Below are 24,339 nucleotides of genomic sequence, written 5' to 3' on the forward strand. Positions count from 1 at the left end.
GTAATGCTTCAATTTGGCCACCTGGTAGGTAGGGTTCAACGATGTCTGCTTTGCAACGCCTGTAGTTGATTCAGAACTCTGCAACGAGAATTCTGACCCGCTCTAGTAGAAGAACTCACATTTCTCCGATCCTTAAAACTCTTCACTGGCTTCCAGTTTCTTTCAGGATCAACTTTAAAATTCTGGTTCTTACTTTCAGATCTATTCATGGTCAGACTCCTCCTTACATCACTGATCTGACCCCAGCTCGGACTCTGAGGTCTGTGGATCAGAATCTACTGATAGTTCCACGCACACGGTTCAGGACCAGAGGAGAGAAATCCTTCCAGGCTGTTGCTCCTAAGCTTTGGAACAATCTTCCTCTCTTTTTGCGCTTTATGGATCTACTGACTCCTTTAAGAAACATCTTAAGGCGTTTTTATTTGTTCAGGCTTTTCCTTGATTTTCTGGAACTCCTGTTGTGTTCTCAGTTTTATTTTAACCTTTAAAGTATATACTTTATTGAATATTGTTTTGATTGTTTAAGCGCTTTGTGACCCTGGTCTGGAAAAGCGCTATATAAATAAAAATTACTAACTTACTTACTTACTATTGTCAAGAATGGACCTGGCTTTTTTTTTTGGAAAAATCACACGAAAATACATGAATTCCAATGAACCAAGTCAGTTGGTTAAACAGTCGTACTCATAACCCAGCATGTGGCAGTCAAGGAATGCACTCCTCTCAATATGTTCTGCCTTGACACTCCACCAACCCTTCCTGCCCTTCTTTTACAATCCACACACTCTACCGGTTTCTGCAAGTTCAACTCCTGACATCAATTTTAATAACGACTTGAGAATACCTGTCTGACCTTGCAGCAAACCTTGTTTAATTTTGGAAAAAACCTGCAGACAGACCTTCATTCTGACCATGAACAGATGTCCTGGGGTACACAGTGCTTGAAGGGGTTTCAAATGTTTCAGTAAGACTTTGGTAAGTTTGGAAGCCACTGGGGAGATTCCTTTGTATTACTCTGGCTCTGTCGCACCTTGAGGATTCAAAGTATCGACTGATTTTGAAGCCTCTTGGATTTATACGCTGTAATAAGTATAAGGTAAATCATTTTATAGTGTGTACATAAAAACCCCAAAATGGCGTGTGGTAAAGGACCCGCTTACAAGGTGTATTCCAAACTTAAGGCTTGCTAACAGTGAGGTAGTAGAACAAAAAACACTTAAAGAGCAACAAATGTCCAACTCTGCTGACTAACTCACATGTGTAATATTGAATTATTCTTCTCTAAGATGTAGTAAGTCCCTCATCATGACCATGTTTTGAACTTATTACTTTATAAAGTTCTCCCCCGTCTGAAATCTTGGCGAACAAGAGGTTACGAGAGAGGAGCCCATTATGACTTAATAATGGCTTCACTCCTCCTCCAGCCAGCGTTAATCTCACCCAGCTTTGTTTATACAAAAGGTCCCTTGGAGGTGGAGACTTCCAGGATTTACTATGCACTGTAACAACCCTTGATGCTTGACCAATCACAGAAGTGTGGTTATGGTGAACGAGAGTTCGTCTCTAGAAAAAGTGTTTTCATTGGGCGGGGATTAAGCACATTTTCTAATATAAATATATTTCAGTTAAAAAATAGTTCTGTACAATCAAACACATACTGATGAATAAAATAGAGCTCTAAAATGAATTCAAGAGAGAGTCAAATCAATTTTAAATTAAATGAAAATCTTATTCTATTTAAAACATACAGCAAAACATCTTTTTTCAGAACTAAAGAAGCACTAAAGCCGTTTACCTCGTTCCAAGTTCCTGTTTTGACCACTAGTGATGAAAGCTGTGCTTTCTCTATTTCTTTTTGGAAGTTCTGAATAGAACTGGAGGCATAAACAGCATCTTTCGGGTGAGAATCCATACGAGTGAGAGACGATTCCTTGAAAAACTTCTTAATTCTTGTTTTATCTCAGGGTCAAGGTGACCTGAAGGGCCCAAAATAAATGTACTTGTGGTATCTCTTGTGTTGCTTCTGGGTCAAGGTGAACAACCTCCCTGGCTTCCACGAATACATATGCAGTGGTGGAGATTGTTCACCTTGACCCTGAGATAATAACACAAGGTTCAATTCTATGTAAAGGAGGATTTCTGAAATCAAATTAAAACCTATTTCTTGTCCCAATATTAACATTTCCTAAATGAAAATATCATCAAAATACTATTTTTTATTTCTTTAGTAATTTCTCTCACAGACCGGTAGATTTCTAAATGAATGAAATGAGTAGTTTGAGAACATTTCACGACACATTATGACCAAATAAGATGAACACTTATGCATAAAATGGAATGTCCACTTTACATTACTACCGCAAGGTTTCGTTCACGTAAAAGACTTCCTGATGGTTGCACATAAAATGGCTTCACTTCCATAGACAGACATGTGTTTAACGTAGAGTGCGTATTCACAGAAGAGTAAAATGGTTTAATGTTAGCAAGGATCAATTTCCCCATCAGTGTTTACTGCGGCATGTCCTTCCTTACCTTCCAATTTCATGATGAAAATGATCGTTTTTCAACTTTATGCTCGTTTCCCTGCTTTTGGTCATTTTCATTGCCCTCCCTTGGCCCCTGCAGAAATGGCGGTGGAATTTAAGGTGCTGCTAGATTGCCTCAGATAATGCAGTGCTCTCAGGCGAAACGTGTGTGTGGATGTCTGTGCGTAAGTGTGTGTGGGTCTTTCCGCCAGCTCGCCTCAAAGGGGATCTAAACTGATCCCTAAAGGACGACTCAGACAATCCTACACAGCGTGATCCCTGGTGCAACCATTGTTCAAAAAACGTCGTATTTAAGTCCCGACCAAATCCTGCGGACAGTGATTTGCACTTAAATCCTCAACAAAGTGTTAATTGGAGAAAGTGCGGCTGGAGTTCAAGACATTTTTCTTCAGAATATTTACAGGTGCCATTTTAGTTGCACTTAGGTAGGACAGTGCTTTCCAAACGTTTTATTTTTCCAGGCCCCGATTTAGCATCCGTTCGGTTTCCACTGGGGTTAGCTATGAAGTAGCAACTTTTAAATCTTTTTTTGGAACTGTGTTGTTGCTTAAAGTGATAGATACCAAAAATTCAGACTTCACTCATTTTCTTCTTCTACTGATGTCGACCAACGCTTGGGATTCCATAGTAATATGTAAGTAAGTAAGTAATAGTTATTTGTAAAGTTTCTTTCTGGACCAGGGTCACAAAGAGCTTTAACAATCAAAAACAATACACAGTTAAAATATATACTTTAAAAGGTCAAGACACATAAGACAAACACAGGAGTCACAGAAAATCAGGGAAAAGCCTGAACAAATAAGAACGTCTTAAGATGTTTCTTGAAGGAGTCAGTAGATCATCAAACACAGAGGGAGAGGAAGATCATTCCAAAGCTTAGGAGCAACAGTCTGGAAGGATTTCTCTCCTCTGGTCCTGAACCGTGTTCAGGAACCATCAGTAGATTCTGATCCACAGACCTCAGAGCCCGAGCTGGGGTGTAAGGCTGGATCAGATCACTGATGTAAGGATGAGTCTGACCATGAATAGATCTGAAAGTAAGAACCAAAACTTTAAATTTGATCCTGAAAGAAACTGGAAGCCATTGAAGAGTTTTAAGGATTGGAGAAATGTGAGTTCTTCTACTAGAGCGGGTCAGAATTCTCGCTGCAGAGTTTTGTAGAGACAGCTCCTTCTTGTTTAGACACCAACATAAACTGTTACAATAGTCTAAACGAGAAGACACAAACGCATGGATTATGAGCTCCAGATCATGTTGTGACATTATTTTCCTGAGTTTGGAGATTCTGCTCAATTAAAGGAAACCATTTTTGGTCAGTTTTCTGCAGTGCTGTACTAGAAATATACATATCTAAATATATTCCTTTTTAGAGTTATAGACAAAAAAGTATGTTCATTTTAATGAAGAAAACGAGCGGCCATTGATGATCTTCCTCCAAGAAGACATTTAAAAACATCAATATACCTCCATACTGCTCATCTGTAATGTCCTTCTTGTATTGAAGCCTCGACGAGAAGAATTGTTGCAGAAAAACTGAAACAAGTCTACTCTAAATAAGTCTAAATAAATCAACGTCTGCCACAACGTAAAATATAGACTTCTTTAATTGCTTTGGAACAATTCTTCTCGTTGAGGCTTCAAATTGTACAATTGTGAGATGTTAATGTTGTTATATAAACATTGTTTAATTGAAATCTTGTTTTTAAGAGTGTATAAAGTATGTGAGAATGTGCAATATTTTAAGTTTGTGAGCGCCTGTATGTATTTGATTAGTTAAAGATTAAACTTTTTAACTTCTTTGTGTTTAATTCCAGGGGTTTTAAGAAAACTAACCCTTGCATTCAACTGTACTGTCATTTTGATGGAATTTATGGATGTTTTTTTTATTTGAAACAATGTTTAATAGATTAAGAACTAGTTCAGATATGAGAAAATTGTCTATTTTCTCAGTACAAATAAGTTAAAAGTGTTGACTGAATGAATCCGTTGAAAAATATTCTGAGGGAGGAAACGTTTCTTTTTTGTGATGCAGAGTTCCTGGCAGGACTAGACAGCCAGTGGCGTTGAGCACAGAGCAGACCTGCTGAGAGCCGCTATCCCCAGAAACAGAGTCAATGGTCGGGGATGATGTTAAAACACGCCAGGGCCTCCTCGTGCCGCCCAGAGCTCTGTGACTCCTGCTCAGCCGAGGGAGAGAGGAGACCTGATCCCAACATGCCTTGAGCATGTCGAGGCTGTCCTGCCTGTCTCCCGGAGCGTCGTGCTGATGTGTGGGAGCAGCTGCGCTACGATTTATAACGTTCCGCACACGTGTGAATGTGGATCCTGTCGGCCCAATGGGCTTCACTCACATTCCAAAATAAACGGCTCCCAGTGAGGATTACTATCGATCCATGCGGAGCTCAGCTGCATCTGAGAGTAGACGGTCTCCGCTTCCTGTCTTTGGGTTTGTCCTCGGAGGATTGTTTTTGTGTCTACAAGTGTAGAGGAGGATATGGAAACACAGTCCACTAAAGTGTTACGATAAAAAAAAAAAAAACTTGCTAGATGTCTTTCAGAAAAGTGTTGCGAGGGAATCTGCCCGGCGTCTTTTTTACACATTCCATTCCTCCCAAAGTGGGTGGAAATCTTATGCTTGTCAGGCTTGAGGGGGTGACAGTGAGAAATGGGGAAACACACATGGAGAGTCAGAAAAAGAAGAAGTAAAGAGGCTGTGACTGACAGCCAATCTGCCTGCCCATTTCCTGTCACCCTCATGATTGCTGACCCACACTTTTGCTGAGTTCTCTCTCTTGTCGACAGAGTGAGACAGCAGGCTTTTTTTTTTTTTTAAAAGATAGAGGGATCACGAACAGACAGGATATCCTGTCTGACTTTCTGTCTCTCAATGGGAAAGCTAAAGGTTACGATCACTAAATAACAGAAGATATATTTCCTACCGCTGTTATAATAGAACTGAAATATAAGTAAATCTTGAATATGCTGCTTCTTTAATGATCAATTTATGAGCATATATAATACATTTTAAATTCAGTGGTGACCCAGGCAGTTTGGCAGCAAGCCTGCTGGCTGTCGCACACCCTCAGTCAACTTGTGCTCTATTAAAGCATCATTTCATGTCATTGATCCTTGAAAAATAACATTAGAAATGTAAGGAACAAATGTGTCAACTGGGTCGTCTTTGAGTATCTATACTGCGCAGTATATTATATCTGCTACATATTAACACGGCTGTACTTACTTTTATCCATCGTATTTGTGGTTTTTCTTTACATTTGTAGGCATTTAAATAATTTACTTCTTTAGAATTTCACACTAAACTTCCCTAATGCTTCCTCCAAACAGGAAACACTTCCTGACTAATATGTATTAAAACAAAAAAGATGTGAGCATTTTTTTTATCTATGCTTTCTGTTTCAGTATAAATTATATTTCTGTAATGCCTATAAAATGGATTAAATTTTTTGTTGTACAGAAACTCATTATACACTTTTTTTTAAAATGGTTATCGTTTTAATTTAACCCCAAAACATTGTATCTTATATTTAACCTCTGAATAAAACAGATCAAACCTCCTAATTTACAATTTACATTTTTTTTTAAACATTTCCTCAACCCTCATAAAAGACATCCATTCTCATTTCTACTTCTTTTCTTAGTCAGCTGTAACTTTTTAATTGACAATTGCAAACATGATGTGGCAATATTATCCAAATATATGATTTGTGTTTCGTACTAAGTGCAATTCCTGTAGCCATTAGCTCTTAAGCAGCAGGAAACGGACCAGATTCCCCTTTAGATGCATCAATAGTAACATGGGGTCCTCACTCAAATAACGATCTAATGGTGATGATATACAAAAGGATGGTTTCTGTGACATAGAAAAAAGGCAAGCAGCGTCAATGATGAGTTCACTGAGAGAGATTGAATTACAGATTGAAAAAAAAAACTTTATGGCGCATTTATTGAGATTGAAAATGTGTCTGAAAGTAATTTTTATTTTAGTCAAGAAGGTAGTGGCTGTTTCACAATCCCTTAAAAATCATCCTTAAAGCAACAATAGTTCAATGTTCTACCAAACAAGCTAAAAACACCTGGACATTGCAAGTTTTTTTTTTTTTTTTTTGCAGAGAAACCCAATAATTGAAGTCTGGAAGTGTAGGTTCTGAGCACTCCTGGTATTGGTTTAGTGAGTGACACTTATAGACCAAGTTGTCCGGTGGGATTTCCTCTCTTGAGATCTTTTTTTTTAAGGTTTCTCAATCCATTTCATATTATATGTATTTATTTATTTCAAAGACAAATTGTAGCCTAGAGTTGCTTCGATTTGGATCACACCTGATCCAATGTTTTTGCAAGACCCAGAAGAAATCCCGTTGTCTACCCAGAAGACAATCTCACAAATGTCCCGATCTTGTAAAGTGTAAATCTTCTGTCTTCAACACCGAAGTGATTTCATAGGTTCCAAATGTCACTTCAGTTGAACAACCAGCCCTCTCGGCTCACTCTCACACCCCACAAATAAAAAAAAAGGGGGCCTGGAAGAACCAGTCTGAAGGACTCGTAAACACACTTCACCCCAGCCGCGTCTCTCTTTGATCTTTATCAAACAAAACAGGGTTTCTTGCGCCTCCATCTCTCAACTTGAACACGCTGCCGTGCACTTTTTCTTTTCTTTTTTTTTACCGCCTCGACTTCCTCGCCCGATACATAAAGCCGGAGCACATTTGGAATTCCTGACTGCAGGCTTTTCTGATCGCCGCCGTGTCTGTCACAACCATTCATTCTGAAGTTCTAGCTTAACCCCGTGTCCCCTGGGCAACATGTTTACCTCTCACATGCATGTCTGATGACATGTGTGCTGAAGCCTGTCGTGGGTTATAATGAGTTGCAAATGGATGACTTAAAAAGACGACAACTGGTCAGGCCTTCTTCTTGCTGAACCAACTTCCTGTCTTGAAAGAAGAAAATATGTCCTTCAGTCTCTGGATCCCATGGCCCATAATGATCTGATCTCTGTCTCTCATAGGACGGCCGTTGCCAGGGCGACCTGATGACGCTCTGAGAAAGGAGAGGAAGGGAGGGAGTTAAGAGGAGAAACAGGGTAGCTGCATGAAGATTGTGTATGCTCTGGACGAGGCATCACTCTGCAGCATCTCTTCTTGGTGACGCCGAGAGAGTTGGGGATGAATAAATGCCGTGCTGTGAAACTACAGCAATTTTGAAAAAAAAAATCTTTTTTTTGGTTTCATTTTAGAAAATAACAAGCTTTAACTTAACCTGCGGATGTGTCTCCATCCTCCGCGTACAGTGGCACCCTGGTTCTTGTTTCCGTCTCTGCTTCGCCCTGCTGTTGCCATAGCGACTGCAGTACAGACTCTAGGCAACTTGCTGACAAAAAAAAAACGGCTTCAATTAAGCCGTGTAAATTGACATACATGTGGCTCTGGTTGTTGACAATGAATGTGTTCAACACTCATTTAACACTGCTTGATGTTAGTCATTCACCGCATCGTTTAAATTTAAAACGACGTTCTTGTTTTTTCTTAAAAACAAAGATCTTGAACAGCGGCCAAGAGAGAATATCGCAGGAATCCGAGCAGATGAACCAAGTAAAGGTCACAGGCCATGATAGAAAAAAGGCCTAATATGATTATACCCAGTTGTCTGCACACGATTTTAGACGATGACTAATTGTGAGTCACACTCTTGTTTTCTAGTAATCAACATATGGAATGACATTTGGGAGACCATGTGACTGCTCAGGGCAAAGCTGTTGACCCTTTGGCGGCGGTTCAAACGAGATGGACGCGGCCAAGTTGATTTTATTTCTTTCAACTCTTTCTGCATTCCACCTCCAATGGTTGCCACTTCAAATCAGCCTCATCCGCCGAAAAAAGCCACTTCCTGATTCACACGTCCTCTTGATGGCGGCCACGAACTTTGCAAAAACAATATTGTGTAAAAATAAAAACATGTTACTTAAATTCTTACACATATTTTGTACATGCACTATTTTTCTCTACATTCTTAAAAAATATATGCTAATAGTATATTATCCATTATAAATTCCATATTGGCCAATTCTACAAAACCGGTGACACTTTTGCATTTAAGAAAATGAATATATATATGTATATAAAAAATCAGGCAACCTTTAGGACAGTAACGGTATGTAAGAGACTGCAAACTCACCACAACAAGGACTAATATTGTCCACCCAAGCGAGTAAATATACCATTAAAACTTCCTTACTTTGAATAAATAAATAAATAAAATAATGTTTCACCTATATATTATGTTTCACAGGGTGGTATGGTTAAGAGTGATATAGTTAAGCTAAATTGCTATGTATATATTCAATATATTTTCATTTTCTTAAATGTAAAAGCAAAATTCTCATTGGTTTTGGAGAATTGGCCGATATATACACTATAATTATATTTCTATTATAAGCATGTAAATGATGTACACATTAAATGTGAACGTGTGTGTTTGTCTGTGTTTAGCCTCTTTTTGGAGGAATATGAACCTGAGTTCTAGTCGCTACATTAAAATGAACTTACAATTTTGTCTATTACACTAGAAAAAAAAAGGAATAAATTACTGGGAATATAATCCAAACCCTCGACATTAGGGAGAGTGGAAAATTAGTTGCGTTTCAATTGTGGGTTACTATCCTTCAAGAGGCCGGTTTTTATAATACAAAAAAATGGCTGAATATGAATTTAATGTCAGAAAAAAAACACATTTTTATTTCAAATAAAAGTGCTTTTTGCTTGAATTTAATGACACAAAAAAATATATACATATACAAACGCATTTTATCCTGACAACCCCTACTCTAGTTTTCATTCGTCAATTTCTCTTGCAAAAACAAACGTCCTGTCGAACCCATAGACGATCTTTGACGTCACCTTCCGTACACAATCGCAGTCGTCCACTGAAAAGGGCAGGCGCTAGGACCCGGGGGCGGGCTCAGGGAGGAGGGGGGACGGAGGGGGCCGAGGCCGAGGAACCAATACACAAATCCACACACGCGCACACACGCGCACACTCACACACGAGAAAGAGAGAGAGAGAGGGAGAGAGGGAGAGAGAGAGAGGGAGGGAGCTCAGATAAACACAGAAGTGAGAGAGACTATAGGAACGCAGCGGCCCGTGTGCGTGTGTGTGTGTGCGTGTGTGTGTGTGCAGGTACGTACGCTAGAAACGAGGGGCGAATATGGAGGGTCGCGGAGGAAACGCTGGGAAGTGACCAAGGAGCCGAGAAGCGGAGAGGAAGGAAGGAGAGGAAGGAAGGAAGGACGGAAGGACGCGAGGAGGAGGAGAGGAAAAAAGTCCGCGAGTGAAGACGCGTCAGGAGGATTCTGAGGTGACTTCATGTTGTCGCGTCACTACCTTTTTTTTTTTTTTTTTACCCCTACGCCCGCCTGTCAAACTAGTGCAGAGTTCAGGGAATTGTTTCTGCTCGCGCCGTGCGTGTGGCCGTTGAAAACTGGAGTGAAGGGATCACAGGGAGTGCGTACTTTTTTTTTCTTTTTAAGGGAACAACGTGATCCCAGTCCCTGGTACTTCTCAAGTAAGTTGGGGTGTGCGCGTGCGTGCGTCAGCAGAGTTGACACACGCGCACACACACTTCACCAAAACAGCTTGTGCTTTTTTTTTTACCCAAAGCTTGGTTTGATAAGTAGTTTTTTTTGTTGCGTTTAAAAAGTGTATATATTTGTTTATATATATATATGTGTGTGTGTGTGTGTGTGCGTGCGCGTGGACGGCAAACAGGTTGAGGAGGCAGATCTGATCAGACGCACAGCAACAGAGGGAAAAAGCGTGGCACAGGCTGAGCAGCAGCACATTGGATTACACACACACGAATACACACCACACACACACGCACACACACACACATAGTCAGTGGCCAGCAGAACAGCTGGGAGAAATGAGTGTGTCAGTTCCTGAGAGCGTTTTTTTTTTCAATTATTGCATGTGTCTCGCCTCTGCACGTGCAGGACTGTTTGCTTTGCATTATTTTTTTTGAGTGTGTGTGTGTGTCGGTGTGTGTGTGGCTTCGTAAATATGCATGTGCTGGGAAATTGAATCTTCTGATCAGACAGACAGTTGTTGTTGTGCGTCTACCTTGTGAGACGCCCGGGAAAAAAGATGCTGATTTTGGTTTGGACTGGAAAGAAGGGATGAATAAAAGACAGAAAGAAGATAAAAAAAAAAACCCAGATGAGCCAGATGAGGAGATTAATCCGGGCAGTGAAGAGATGAAACAGAGGAAGAAGGGATGATGATGGAGAATTAGGACAGGAGGAGGAGGAGGAGAAAGAAAGTGGCGGAGACTGAGTGAAGGAGACAGGGGCTGACATGCTCTCTCCAGGAGTGCTCAGAGTGCTCTCATTCATAATTCACCTCCGAGGCAAACGTTCATTCACATATTGACCCCCCATGGCTGGCGCTCAATGGAGGTTCCCGCCCCCTGAACCCCCTTCGTCTCGGACGCTACACTTTCTTTTTTGTCGTGGAAATCCGCCGCCAAACTTTTTCCCTTCGCCTGTTTATTTTGGAAACTCCCAACGAAGGGGAGTGAATTGAGTAAATTGAATATTGGATTCAGACTCCACCCTCGACACTAGAGATAATTGGTATGGATGGCTCAGTGGGTCGGCGCTCCCCTCGCCACCACTGTTGTTCGTCTGATTCCCTCGTCGCTGCGAAAACAGCCCATAATGGATCCATAATTCATGTGTGAATGAAATGAATAGTGTTGGGATGAAGGCGTCAGACAAACCAGCCTCTGACTTACTCAGCATGAATGGTAGAAAAAACCTCTAATAAAAGTGCAGCGTGGAAAAAAAAACCTTCTATTTTCGATGCTTCTGAAACATTCAGATGATGACGCGTCGAGAGAGAATGGCGGGTCCTTTTATGGTCATATCCCAGATTCTGTGTTAGTGAAAAAAAGGGAGTTCTTTTTGCTCAAATTAAAAAGGCAGAAATCAACAGTTGGCTAAAAATAAAAAGTTGGTTTAGCTCGATGAACTTCCACGAAATGTGGCAAACGGATGTCAATGTGTCTCGTATCTGTAGTCGTGAGTCGTTATATACGTTGTTTTTTTAAATGCATTTTGTGCTAAATTGAGGAAACGGATGCGTTGTTTACGCTATTGTACGGCTCTGGACTTGTTGTTCGCGTCAGTTAAAGACTTTCAATAAATCCGGGTTGAACTTCTGGCGTAGATATATTTAGCCTCATGTGGACATTATGAAACAAGCCTGTTAATTGTCGATTGTTGTTGCGATGATTGATCGATGAATTCCTTTACACGGACCAGGTTAGATGCAGCTTTTTTAGGCTATATTCGTCGAGTCCTCGTGACCACTTCAACTCAAAATATAACTTGCTTAAGTTGCTTCATTCATCCTTTTTATTTGTACTTTTTTGTGCATTGTTTTTGTGAATTATATTTAAGTAAACAGTGCCTTTGTAAGTACCACAGCTTCCACCCAATTGAGCTGCTTTTTCTATACCTTAGTGTTGTTATTTGGACTTAACCTTTTTTTGTGCTAAAGTAAGGTAAGGTAAGGTAAGGTAGAACTTTATTGATCCCTCAGGAAGTCTCCTTCGGGAAATTGTTTTTTTCCAATAACCACAGCAAATACAGCAATTTTTCACAAATATGTGTTGTATATGTACAAAAGTATGTATAATGCTATAGTGAGAACATGCTATAAATGACGAGTCCTGAACCAAAGCAATTACATTTTCAAAATAAACAATATTTGAAAGATAGAATATGTAAACGTTGCATCTGAACGTTGCATGATATACAAGATCATGTCCGATATATGGAGTTTTGGAAGCTCAACATTGTACGGATCACACCGTGCAGCCGTGATTGATGTACTGAACTGAACATGGCAGTGAGGTCATCTTGATGCAGGGCAGCACTGATATTTAACACCAGGGCTGGAGAATCCTCGGTGACCTCAGAATGCCTGTGAAACTCAAGAGCATTGATTCAGCAAACACTGTTCAAAATCACTCGCTGTTCATGCATCATCGTGACAAAAACGTTCATATCGTTGCTGCTTTGTAAGTCGTTTATATTCCCGACTCATTCTCCATGTTACTTTCACAACATGTTTTTCACGAGCACATCTGGGTTATCATGGGAAACGTTCTAAACTCGCCGGAAGTTTACAAATACTGACAAATTTGGCCTGCTGAGATGTGTGGACATCTGCTGACTTGTTGCTCGACCTTGCACTCCCAAATGTTTTGGAGCCTCTGTTGAGATTCGTCGCTACTATACTATCTTAAGTTTGTATTTAACTCCTAGATTCATGCTGGCGATCTCTTCATATCCCGAAGGTGAATCCGTCGCCTGGATTCGTCGAGTAAATTGATGCCGTTTTTTGCTCATAAAACGTGTTGTTTAGCAAGTTTCCATTTCAGGGGACATCGTCAATTAGCCTTAACTCTTCATTTATTTCCCTGTTTCGTACCTTCGGGATACGTCTGTTTTCTGAAGCATATATTTCCGAGAGGTTTTTTCATCCTGTGTTGACATTGAATCCTTCTATGTTCTCGGTTAACTGCCGGCACTCCTCCTAGTGAAAGCCACTTCTCTCTAAGTACATTAGATCATGAATCCTCCGCTGCCACTTCCATTCCCACCGGATCCGAGCTTACTAAGTATAGTCAAACTAATTAAAGAAATTCTTCACACTCATTTGTCGGGGAAAATCAAAAGTGTACGCGGTTATTAACCAATCTTTAATGAGTCGGTGAAGACTTGACTTAAAACTGCTTGAGAAGGAAACTTTCATCTTCCTACTACAAACGAGTTTTTGTTATTTTAAGAACACTCAAATTTGGTGGAGAGGTTTATATGAAGCAACAGAAGATTGTGATCTTGAAACTATTATATCAAGTAACTCTGGGTTATTTTTGAAACTGATGAATACTTGTCAGTCTCTCCAAAGTAATACAAAAATGGGAATTTTAGTAAATGAGCTTGTCCTCTCAATCTGAGACCTCGGTTCTCATTTGGAAATTGGTTGATTGTCCATTTAAGAGGAGAGATTTCTGCCCAAGTATCTTGTGAGAAAAAGATGGAGCATGAGATTGTCACATATATTCAAGATTTTCGATACTTAATCTGGACTCCCATAGAGATAAGGTGAGGAGCTCGGTCATTAGAAAGATACTCAAAGTTGAACCACTGGTCTTGCACATCTAAAGAAGATGGTTAAGGTGGTTGGGTACTTTTTTAAAGTCTTCCTAGACAGCTTTCTTTGGGAATCGTTCCAGACTTTTCCAACTGGAAAGAGACCCAGAACTTGTTGGACAGGCCAAAAAAAGGCAGAAAAGCTGACCTCAGTGGTCAAAGATGGATGAAAACTGAGGAAAATTGTCATTAAAAGGCACATAAATTCATAACTAAATTAATAAAGGTGTGGATATCCAAATGAAAATGAATGGATAAGAAAATTATAGGAACATATTAAACAAAAGTATTGAATATTTCTTGCTTACTGAGTATTTACTAGAGAGAAGCGCATCATCTTGGAGGAAAAAAAGGGGTCCATAATGGTGAAATCCGTCAAAGGTAGACCTCGGGAAGGAACATGGTGGAGCTTTCTGAGAGTTCCTGTAACCTAGCAACAATAGAGATGAGGGAAGTGCTATTTTTTTTTTTGGTGGAATTTGCCTGTGGAGTAACAGCTTTCTGTCAAAGATTAAGCATTGCAAGTTGTGTTGTTGACAAAAAACCCAAACAAAAACAGACGTCTGTCTCCACGCCGGAACTGTCAATAAAAGCAGCATGGTAAATAACGCACAGAAGACAAATATCGTTTTAAATGTTGTGTTAAGACGTAACGTTTCATATTTATTTGGAATCTCTTCAGCTCTGAAATGCTACTCAAGTTATGTGCTTAGAGTACGTTTGTCTCAGGCAGTTTGTTTTTTACCAGATTGAGAAGTTTCAAGACAAAAGTTCAAACCGATCTCCTGTGTCCGGCAACACTAGACAGTATTTAAACCATCCCAAATAAAGTTATCGATCAGTCTGTCTGGCAGACCCTTTAACATGATTTCTTAAAACATGGTTTACAATCAAATGAATAAAACATCAATGATTGAGGAAAAGTATTGGACAAAAAGAAGTCTAGGAACTAACATTAACGGCTAACAACCTAGCCTAGTTTTCACCTAACCGTAACCTTTTAAACGTTATGTTTACAAAGAAATAAACAATCCAATGCTAGCACTAACACATGATCTCCACCATTCCTTAATGCTAGTTAAAGTTGCACCTATCTATGCATCTACCATATCCAGGTACCTTTTCCACACTTGGAACTTAAAGTTGTCGACTGGACAGTAAACTTAACAAAGTCACAACTCCATATTTTTTTTGAAATAAATTAATTTTGGATCTGATACTTAAATATATATTTTTAATTCAGGCATTACAAGTCTTATAATATAAGTAATCTACTTCCTCCAATATGGAACTATTGTTGCTGTATTTCTTAAACAAATTAAGCTCAAGATTATTTGTCGAATCTCTTAAAGAAAGTGGAAAGCGCATATTGTCCTTCAAACATAATTTGCTCGTCAAGATTATGATTATTTTGGCACAAAAGATAAAACACAAATAACATGGAAAAATGTTTCCTAAATCCCTGTTTGTTATTATTGTTTTCAATATGAACCAGGTGCTATGTTATCTAGCTACAATGGCAAGTATATCATTCAGTTAAAAAACTTGACTGAACATAAAAAAAATATTTTTTTTACAGTTAAACTGTATATTCTGAGAAAGAGATGATGGTATCTAGCCTGTGCTCACCCAATCTAACTACTAAAAAGTTTGGTTGGCTGGCCTGCTCACTGTATATTCCTTGGCTCCTTTAATGGTTTGAGTGATCTGATGTCTGTGATGTCATTTAAAGAAAAAAGTTTCGGAACATGTAACCATCATTAGTTTTTTTTTTTTTATGTAGTTTAATATATTAGGCATTGTTATTATATGATTCATATTGACTGAAGTTTGTAATGTTTGGAACTCTCCAGACATTAAGAAATTGTCCATAGTTATTATAATTGCCTGGAAAGTGTAGCATTTTTTTTTTATTGTGTATCGACCGAAGAAACTTTTCACTAGAAAGTACTTTCTTCAAAATGGTTATTGCTGCATATCTCCCATTAGCCTCTTAAGAGGGTTGGATGTATTGAGATGTCAATATTATTAATAAATTGTTTTCGATCGTTCAGATATGAAGGAGCTGTTTTAAAAAAAAAAATAGTTGAAAAACAAGCCGTGCAGAAGAAAGAGGCCTGTCTTTCTCCCCGAGGGTATAATCGTCTTCAATGGGCCTCCTGCAGATTTCAAATAGACTCATTGTCCACAGCGCTGAGCACCTCTTCTCAATTAGCCTCGATCCACTGATGCTCGCCGAGCCATCGCCGCTCGCGTCCTCGCAGCATTGCACGTCAACACACAAACAGGGCAGCCCCGCAAGTGCACAAAAAAGGACGGCAGCGGGTTACAAAAATAGAGCTTATGAATAGGGGAAAAGTTGTCCATGTTTACAAGAGCTGATGTCATGTTTGGTTTAAATCCGCAGCTGATGAATAGGAGGGCAGCTGTGGTGAGTCGCGGCTCGCCTCTGCCTTGGCTCGCTTATCAGGTGCTTTTCTCAAGGAGCTCCGGAGTTCAAGGAGTTGATGTTTGTGTTGCTGTCTTCATGTTGGAACGTGTGTGTTTGTCTCCAGCCGCGGAGGCATGCATGCAGGCGGTGACGCTGCTCCGGTATCCAGGCAACGCTCAGACGTGGGCGGGAGGATATCCTGTCCTTAGGTACCATAGTTTATGGCTGTACTTTAGTAGCGTGCGCTTGAGCCGTGCAGCTGAACCTCAGATCCGTGTACATTCCTATGAGGAGTCAAAGCCTTTCATGACGATTTTTTTTTTTTTTTTTTTGGACAAAGCTTAGCTCGGCATTGCATAATGTCCCTGGCAGGGGCCTGGCCCCGAGACTCCACCTCTGCCCGAAACATTCCCACCGTGACACAGTTGCCACGCCCCCCCTGCACACTGGACCTTCCTCCGCCCGCCCCCTTTTGCTCATGACTTCATCAGCATGTCTCACTTTATTTCTCGGCTCGCACATGGGATCGCGATTACACTTTTTTTCCTGCCCCGCTTGGCATCACCAAAGCACACATCATGCCTGTCCTGCAGGCGCTGGACTCTGGGATTACGTAATTGACATTGAGTGAATGGGATGACGTCAGCTTGCTTCTCTCTTACTCACTTCTTTCTGGCTAGTTACAGTGATGTCACGAGTGTGTGTGTGTCTGTGCACACACAAATGACCTCAGGATCTATTTGCTTTATATAATGCGCTGCAGAAACCCAACAGCTATTCCTGTCCCTGGAAGTTAGACGCTACTTTGGAGCTGCGGAACCACATTTAGGAATCATCCTTTATACGGCGCAAGTGATTGGAAGAGCACTCCGAGAGTGCAGACATCCACCAAGTCACTCATTTCCTCACAATTTTTTCGCAACCTAACTTTAGAGATTACTGCTTGCGTTTAAAACTTCTCTTTATGTATTCTTTTTAAAAATTTCATCTCAAGTATAATGCAAACATTGTTTTTGTGTTGCAATTAAACTTCTGACCGCTATATGGCATCAGTTGTTCCATCCTTTAGAGAAAGAACAATACAATCCTGAGAGATTGCGCCGATTACTGAGGACGAGAGGATACATTTGACCCTAGCAGCTTTTGAAGCTGATGTTCAGAAATCAGTAGTTACAACTCTATAAATAAACTGTATGTATATATATATATATATATATATATATATATATATATATATATATATGTATGTATGTGTATATACAGTTTTTGGATATATATATATATATATATTTATATATATATATTTATATATATATATTTATATATATATATATAAATAAAATACTATGGCTACAAAACAGATACAAACTGACGATCCCAGAACCTCCATGGCAGATTGGTTGTGTGTTTTGCATAACTTAAAAAACGAGGTAACTTGTAAGGGACTTCGGTGTCATTCTGGAGTTAAATCTGGATTCAAGGAAGTTCTATAATGTTTTCACATTTTATTTGTAGCGCTTTTTAAGCTCTGCTGCACATGCAGCACTAGCAAAATCTGAAACAGTTGACCTTATAAAACACAGTGTAGAGTAAAACCAATAATGTACATCAACTTTCATGTCACTAAAATTGTGTTTTACCAGGCTCTGTAGTGCCATTGCTACTTACTTGGTGGTGCAATCTTTCAACCCCTACCCTCAGGAGTGAGTTTGACTTGTTTTTTAAAGCCATGCATAATTGGCTCATTGGCGGAGGTATGCACTGAGACTGGTGATAGTCATCGGTCGCTACTTGTTGCTGAGTATTTTCCAAACTCGTCTGCTTGTTGTGTCCCGTCCGTGACTGTTTGACCTTTCTTTATTCCCTACCAGAAGGGGAAAATTCTTCTGCTGTTCACACCAATGAGTTTGGATAATGCATTGTTTAAAGATGAGAACATATGTTCCTGCTGTTTGAGGGGAAATGAAGTTCACGCTCATAGAAGAAAGAATTGTGATTTTCTAAACTTCTTGGTTAAAAATCTGTCATCAGCCAGTGTTCAATAGTAAGGGGAAACATTTGACAAGCCTGGGTACACAAACAAAAGTGATATACACACACTGCTGCATTTTTCAAAGAAACCCCAAAACTAACACACACAACAGTGTAATAACAAATCCCTCAGCATTCTCTTATTTACCTTGTAACCATTACTTCGGACCACCACATGCTTACAAGCAAACGCAACACTCGGCTAGAAACGTTAACACACGCCATGACAAGTGTTAGGGAAAGTTACAGGAGTTACAAGACATATGGACATTTAAGTACCATGGAGTCCTAATGCCTGAGTCAGCGTCTGTGTGTCCGTGCGTGGGTCTGTTCCCTGGCAGCATGAAGGGAAAAAATACCTTCCTGTATGATGTAAACACCCAACTTGTGTGTGTGTGTGTGTGTGTGTGTGTAAGTGTGTGTCCGTGAGACTGGCATTCTCTGAGATAGGATTCGCTCTCTGTGACAGTTTACCAAATTATTCCACACCACTGTGCAGTTTCTTTTTAAAGATACGTCTCGCTGCCATCTCTGCTTTTGTTCCGCCGCTCACAGTGGAAAAAAGAAGGAGGCTAAGGGTTTGACATGTGAAATCACTAACCAAAGCAAATATGTGCGCTACAAGCCGAGGCTTTTAAACGGATTTATTTTTCTTCCTACCTATTATTGATTTTTGGAAAATGGCATGTACAGCATTTCTTTCATTGGTTTGACATCATGGGATCAGGTCATTGGATTTATTCTCATAAACGGAATATAACATAAACATAAAACGTAAAATGACATTAAAGGAAACTTAAAATAATATTTATTGTATTATAACGCTTACTCCACGCCTGTATTAATCTTCTAATAAATTCTAACTGAGCTTGTAGGATGATCCATGTGTTTTAAAGTTTCTGTTGTGGCATTTAAATACAATATAATATATATATATATATTACATTTATTGTTGTTCAAGCCATTTAAAATGATCTTAAAATATAAAAACAAGTTGTCATTCTTTGATTTATTTAAATAAATACAGCTTATTGATACAGTGATGTCATTATGGATATGTAGAGTTTATTTACTTTGGACATATAAGCCATTTCTAACTGAGGACCATGATCCCAGAATTAGAGGAGCTGATTCCAATCCCAGTCACTTCACATTTAGCTGTGATTCTACCCAGAGAAGACTGAAGGACGATGGCTTGAGAGAGCAACATTAACACATCATCTGCAAACAGCAGGAATGAAGTGGGAAACTGAAGACAAGAGATGGTCTGATGATGAAGCTTCATGAAGCAGTGTCATTGTATTCATTATTTTCCTTTGTTTTTAACAACTTTAACAAATTAAACATCAGATTTTTTCTAAACTTATGGCGCCACCTACTGACATCTAAACAACTTGACACTGTTTCATGAAGCTTCATCGACAAATCACTACTGAAGAACCTTGAAAAAATTGAATTGAATTAAAATTGAGTTTATTTTATAATACCAGATAAATACATTGGTATTAATAATGATGTGATCTTTATTTATTCATATTTTACTTCATCTTTATTATTATTTACTTATATATTCAAGAACATACATTTATATTTTTATATACCTTCCTAAAATGGAATTTAATTTCCCCACTTATCAATTGATTCCTTTATAATACAAAAGACCCAAAGGTACATAAATATAGTTTTTTCATGTCCCAACACGACTGCCGGTGTATTTATGGTCCCCTGGTTATTCAATTTTCCTGCCATAATTTGTGAACTCGGACATGAATCAGACATGTTTAAAATAATAATAATAAAAAAAACATAAATACTACACTCAACAACCATAATTATTAGGAATTAAGAAGTCATGAACAGTATGTCTTTTTAACAAGTTATTTTACTTCATATAAATGCATTTATTTCCCTTAAAAAATACGATTTTCTAACCTAGTTGTAAAGAATCATCGACTTGGCTTTAAACAAAAAACAAAAAAAAACGCACTCTTCATTATCTAGACCAGATTCCTACTTTTCCCCAAAAAGACAGATTCCCCCCAGTTGCCTCTAGCTTGACTCAAACTTTCAACGACCTGCAGCAGGAAGGTCGAGTGACCTCTACGGCGCCGTGCTGCCTCCAACGTAGCAACGCACAAGAGTGTATGAATCACCAAACGGATGCTGAACATTCATTACTAACCTAAACAAACGACATGAGTCACAACAATCATCGGCGGATACCACTTTTACACCACACTCCTGTGACCTCTTGACCCCGCCGATTAATGTGGCGTTACTGTCTCTGGCTTGTGCGTATGTGGGCACGGATGTGTGTCTTATCCGAGAGGTGGGTGAGCGGGCTGCATAGCAACTGGGAACAGCTGCCATTTTTACTGTGCGTTCAACTGTGTGCATTTGTTTGTGCGTTTGTCGCCCGTGTGAAGCAGCCGTCACTGCTCATCTATGCACGAACCCGCGACAACATAATACGGCACGCTGTCACTATCTCTTGCGTGATAACAACATGGAGTCAATTTGTGTTAAATATGCACGCAGACACACAAGGTCAGGTTTGCATTAAGTTAGAGGACACGGCAAGAACTTCCATCCAGCTTTACAAAACTGCACTGGATCACTCTTAAGATGCCTTTTTGTGTCTCGTCAGTTTTCCTGAGTTCTATGTGAAAACTGTTGCCTCAAGGGTACATGATACACGGTCATACTATTTATAACCTTTATTTTTGCCAAGAACAACAACACTTTACCTACGTCTGGGAAGTCGCACATCAACAGTCTTGTGAGCACGTTTTCGTTATTTCATTGATAAATGTTTGCCCTTCATACTATACTAACATGTGAAAAATACAAGTATAATTTCTGATACAAAACTCATGATTTATATCCATCTCACAGTTTATTTAAGACTTAGATACAGCTACTTCAAAGACGGTTTCCTTAAGTGACATCCCAGACAGCAGATCACATCAATCAAACAGTTTTGGGAGCCAAGGTTTTAAGTAGGAAAGTGCCTCCTTGGAAAAAAAAAGATCTTGTCATAATGAAATACTACAATATGCTAGTTTACCTAGTCATTAATGATGGCCATTTTGCAAACCACTGTGAGGTGGCTCACAATAAATATTTGCCGGATACATAGATATTATACTTGTCGTTTTCACATGTATATGTATAGTATCAAAGGCAAACATTTATGAATGAAATAACTAAAACATGCTCACAAGATAATGACTTTGATGTGCGACTTCCCAGATGTAGGTAAATTGTTGTTGCAAAAATAACTAAAAGGTTTCTAAATAGGATGATGAGGATATGTTTCTTCAGATGAAATGCTATTTTTTAAACAATTTGAATCGCTTGAAAAATAATTTGTTTCCATGAAAAATGGTAAATGGCATTGTTTTAGTAGTAGTAGAAGGAAGTAGAATCCTTGTTTATCAACAAATATAAGTACTATTAAAACCACTGGATGAACAATTTCTTAATTATTAGTTTTCTTTTTAAACCCTTTGGTGACGTTGAAGAAGATAATGGATGCATAAATTCTGTGACCTGTGATTTCATAGTTGTTTTTATAAAGATAATAACATGAATTTTGATATCAAAATAAATAACTACAAACCATTAACCAATTAGCTAGTTAACACACGCAGCAAATGGACAGTCGACTGCGGCTCAAAGAAACGGCTCATGTTAACACATCTCTTTTAAACATCTTCAATTGAGTGAGTAGAAACTCAAATGTGCCCATGAAAAGATTGATGTCAATGCTAGAAATAACCGTCTCCGTCATAAACGTACACCCTGTTGTTAAATTGCAGACATGAATAGAGTGAAGTCATTTTCCTGGGGATCCATTCATGTAAAAAAAAAAAAGAAAAAAAAAAAGATAGTGAACGCTCCCTCCCCTCATTCAATAGTCGTATTCATCTCTCTTTTGACTTGGAAAGCCAAACACATAATCTGCTTCCCAGGGAAGTCCTTTGTGCCCGTCAACGTGTTGCGCTAATGTAGTGCTGGTGTTCCGGAGGAACGTCCTTGGACTGTCCGACCTGGATGCCCTTTTTTTTTTAGAAACCTGGGGCCAGGTTTTTTTTTTCTTCTTACAATGTCTGAGCCAATCATAGTGATGGTGTGTAATGACATCAGTTAGCGAGGGTTCTCTCTCAGACCGGCCCCTCAAGGTGATTTGTTGGCGAGAGGGAGAGAATGGTACTGCTCTTATTGTTATGATGATTAAGTGTTATATGAAGTGCTATCAGAGGAGCCCCTTAATGAAAGTGGAGCGTAGAGAGCCAGGGCAGCGGCGAGGCTCGTGGCGAGCCGGGGCGGCACATGCCGAGACGAGGGAGGTTTCAGGTGTGAGATGGAGGGAGGGATGGTGGGGGTGAGAGCGAGAGAAAGGGTTGAATATTCAGCAGCTGTGTCCAGACTTGCTGACTCTGAGTGTTCATGCTCTGAATGTAGCATGAGAAAGCGAGAGGTGGGTGTGGGAAACAGCTGTAAAAAAAAAAAAGAGCCAAAGAGATGAAGCAATTAATGTGAATGTGGAAGGTTTATTGACTCTTCTCAGAGAATCCTTGCAAGAATACGACGTAACGGCAGTTTCCCCCTCATCATTACATAAAGGATTGGAACATCTTGGATCCGAGGAATATTCTCCATTGCTCCATTGATCATCCGATGGGGCTGTCCTTGTCGGGTTTTTTTTTTCCCTTTCGATAGAATGACTTCTGCGATGTTAAGTCTTGGAGTAAGTTTAATGGCTGGCTAGAAACTCCCACTTGTAGATTTATCTGGTTTAAGACGTGTATTTGGCTTTCTTTCCTTTACTTCATCAGACGACACTTCAAGATCTCAAGACCTTTCACTATCCAGAAATGAGCATATTTTTAGTACAATGCATATATCCGAACCTGGAACTAAAATCCACATTTTTGCACATTTAGAAAATATTATTGAACACCTTGTTTTGGTTATTGCAGACTCTTGTATTTTCCAAAATACTGTAGTTATCAGCTGAGAACCAATGTATCAGAGATGTGAAGCGGATTCCTCTTGATTTATTATCTTTATTTTTATGTGCTTCTGTTCTTTTTTTAAAATCACTTTTCAGTAACACTTAATATTTATACTGGTTTATCCACAATTGCAGAAACATTGTATTATTAGCTTCTTATTTTTAATCAGTTGATAAATACATAAAAATGTAGTTTTTCAATGTGTTTAATGTGTCGATTTTTCAAGTTTCAATTTAGCAAGAGGGGCATTAAACTCGTGGCCCTTGACTTACTTACATTTTCTGGCCCTTCTTTTAATGTTTTGATAAATGCAGGCAAAACATATGTTATCATTTAAATTGTTTCATTTTATCTTTAAAATGGAACAAATTCCTTAAAAAACAAACATAAAATATGACGAAAATAGTCCAAATTAGCATCTAAACCACACAAAAATCCATCAAACATTAAACAACAAAATCTATTTTGTATCAATGAAATTGCTAAAAGAGTCTTGACATAAATGTTACTCATGTGTGGCTCCCCTGGCTAGTTGAGTTCGAAACCCTCGATTTAGGTACTTGTCGTGACCAAGGAAAAGCTTCCGAAAACACTTCAATAATGTATCGGGACTAACTGTAATGTGACCTTTCCAAAAATGCATCTTGAAAAATGCATCGAGGTAACACCAAAAGTACATTTCCCCAGATTGTCGCGTTTTCTTTTAGAAAGTTTTGGATTTTCCGACATAAAATATGACGATGCAAAGTAGAACTGTTGCCATGGGATCTACATTTTTTTTTTAACAACTCCGATCGCAGGGGTGCGTCAGTGCTAGGTGGATGAAAACGTCACACTGTACCGGCGTACTGGGATGTCAGGCAAGGACGAGAAAACTTTAATGTAAAAGAGTTACTTTTGCAGTAACCCAGAAGCCAGTACGACGTGCTTCTGTTGTAGAGGTAAAGGTAAATAAGAAGCCCATACTTGGAGAATGATAAAATAAGTCTTAAATAACGGTGGGAAGATAATATCAAGACACCTCTGGTCAATACATTAAATACCTTTTTTTCGTTGTGTATATATCTAT

General features: G+C 39.1%; 1 protein-coding gene across 1 annotated transcript in view; it reads left to right on the forward strand.

Annotated features, from left to right (window-relative positions):
• The first annotated feature begins 9,673 nt into the window (after window positions 1-9,673).
• ches1 (checkpoint suppressor 1) overlaps window positions 9,674-24,339 on the forward strand; it is a 69,933-nt gene continuing 55,267 nt past the window's right edge. The window contains exon 1 of the mRNA XM_087806284.1: window positions 9,674-9,922. The gene's annotated coding sequence lies outside the window, so the exon portion shown is untranslated. The remainder of the gene's footprint in view (window positions 9,923-24,339) is intronic.

The sequence above is a fragment of the Callionymus lyra genome, chromosome 13, assembly GCF_982586985.1.
Source record: "Callionymus lyra chromosome 13, fCalLyr1.hap1.1, whole genome shotgun sequence".
Lineage (NCBI taxonomy): Eukaryota > Metazoa > Chordata > Actinopteri > Syngnathiformes > Callionymidae > Callionymus > Callionymus lyra.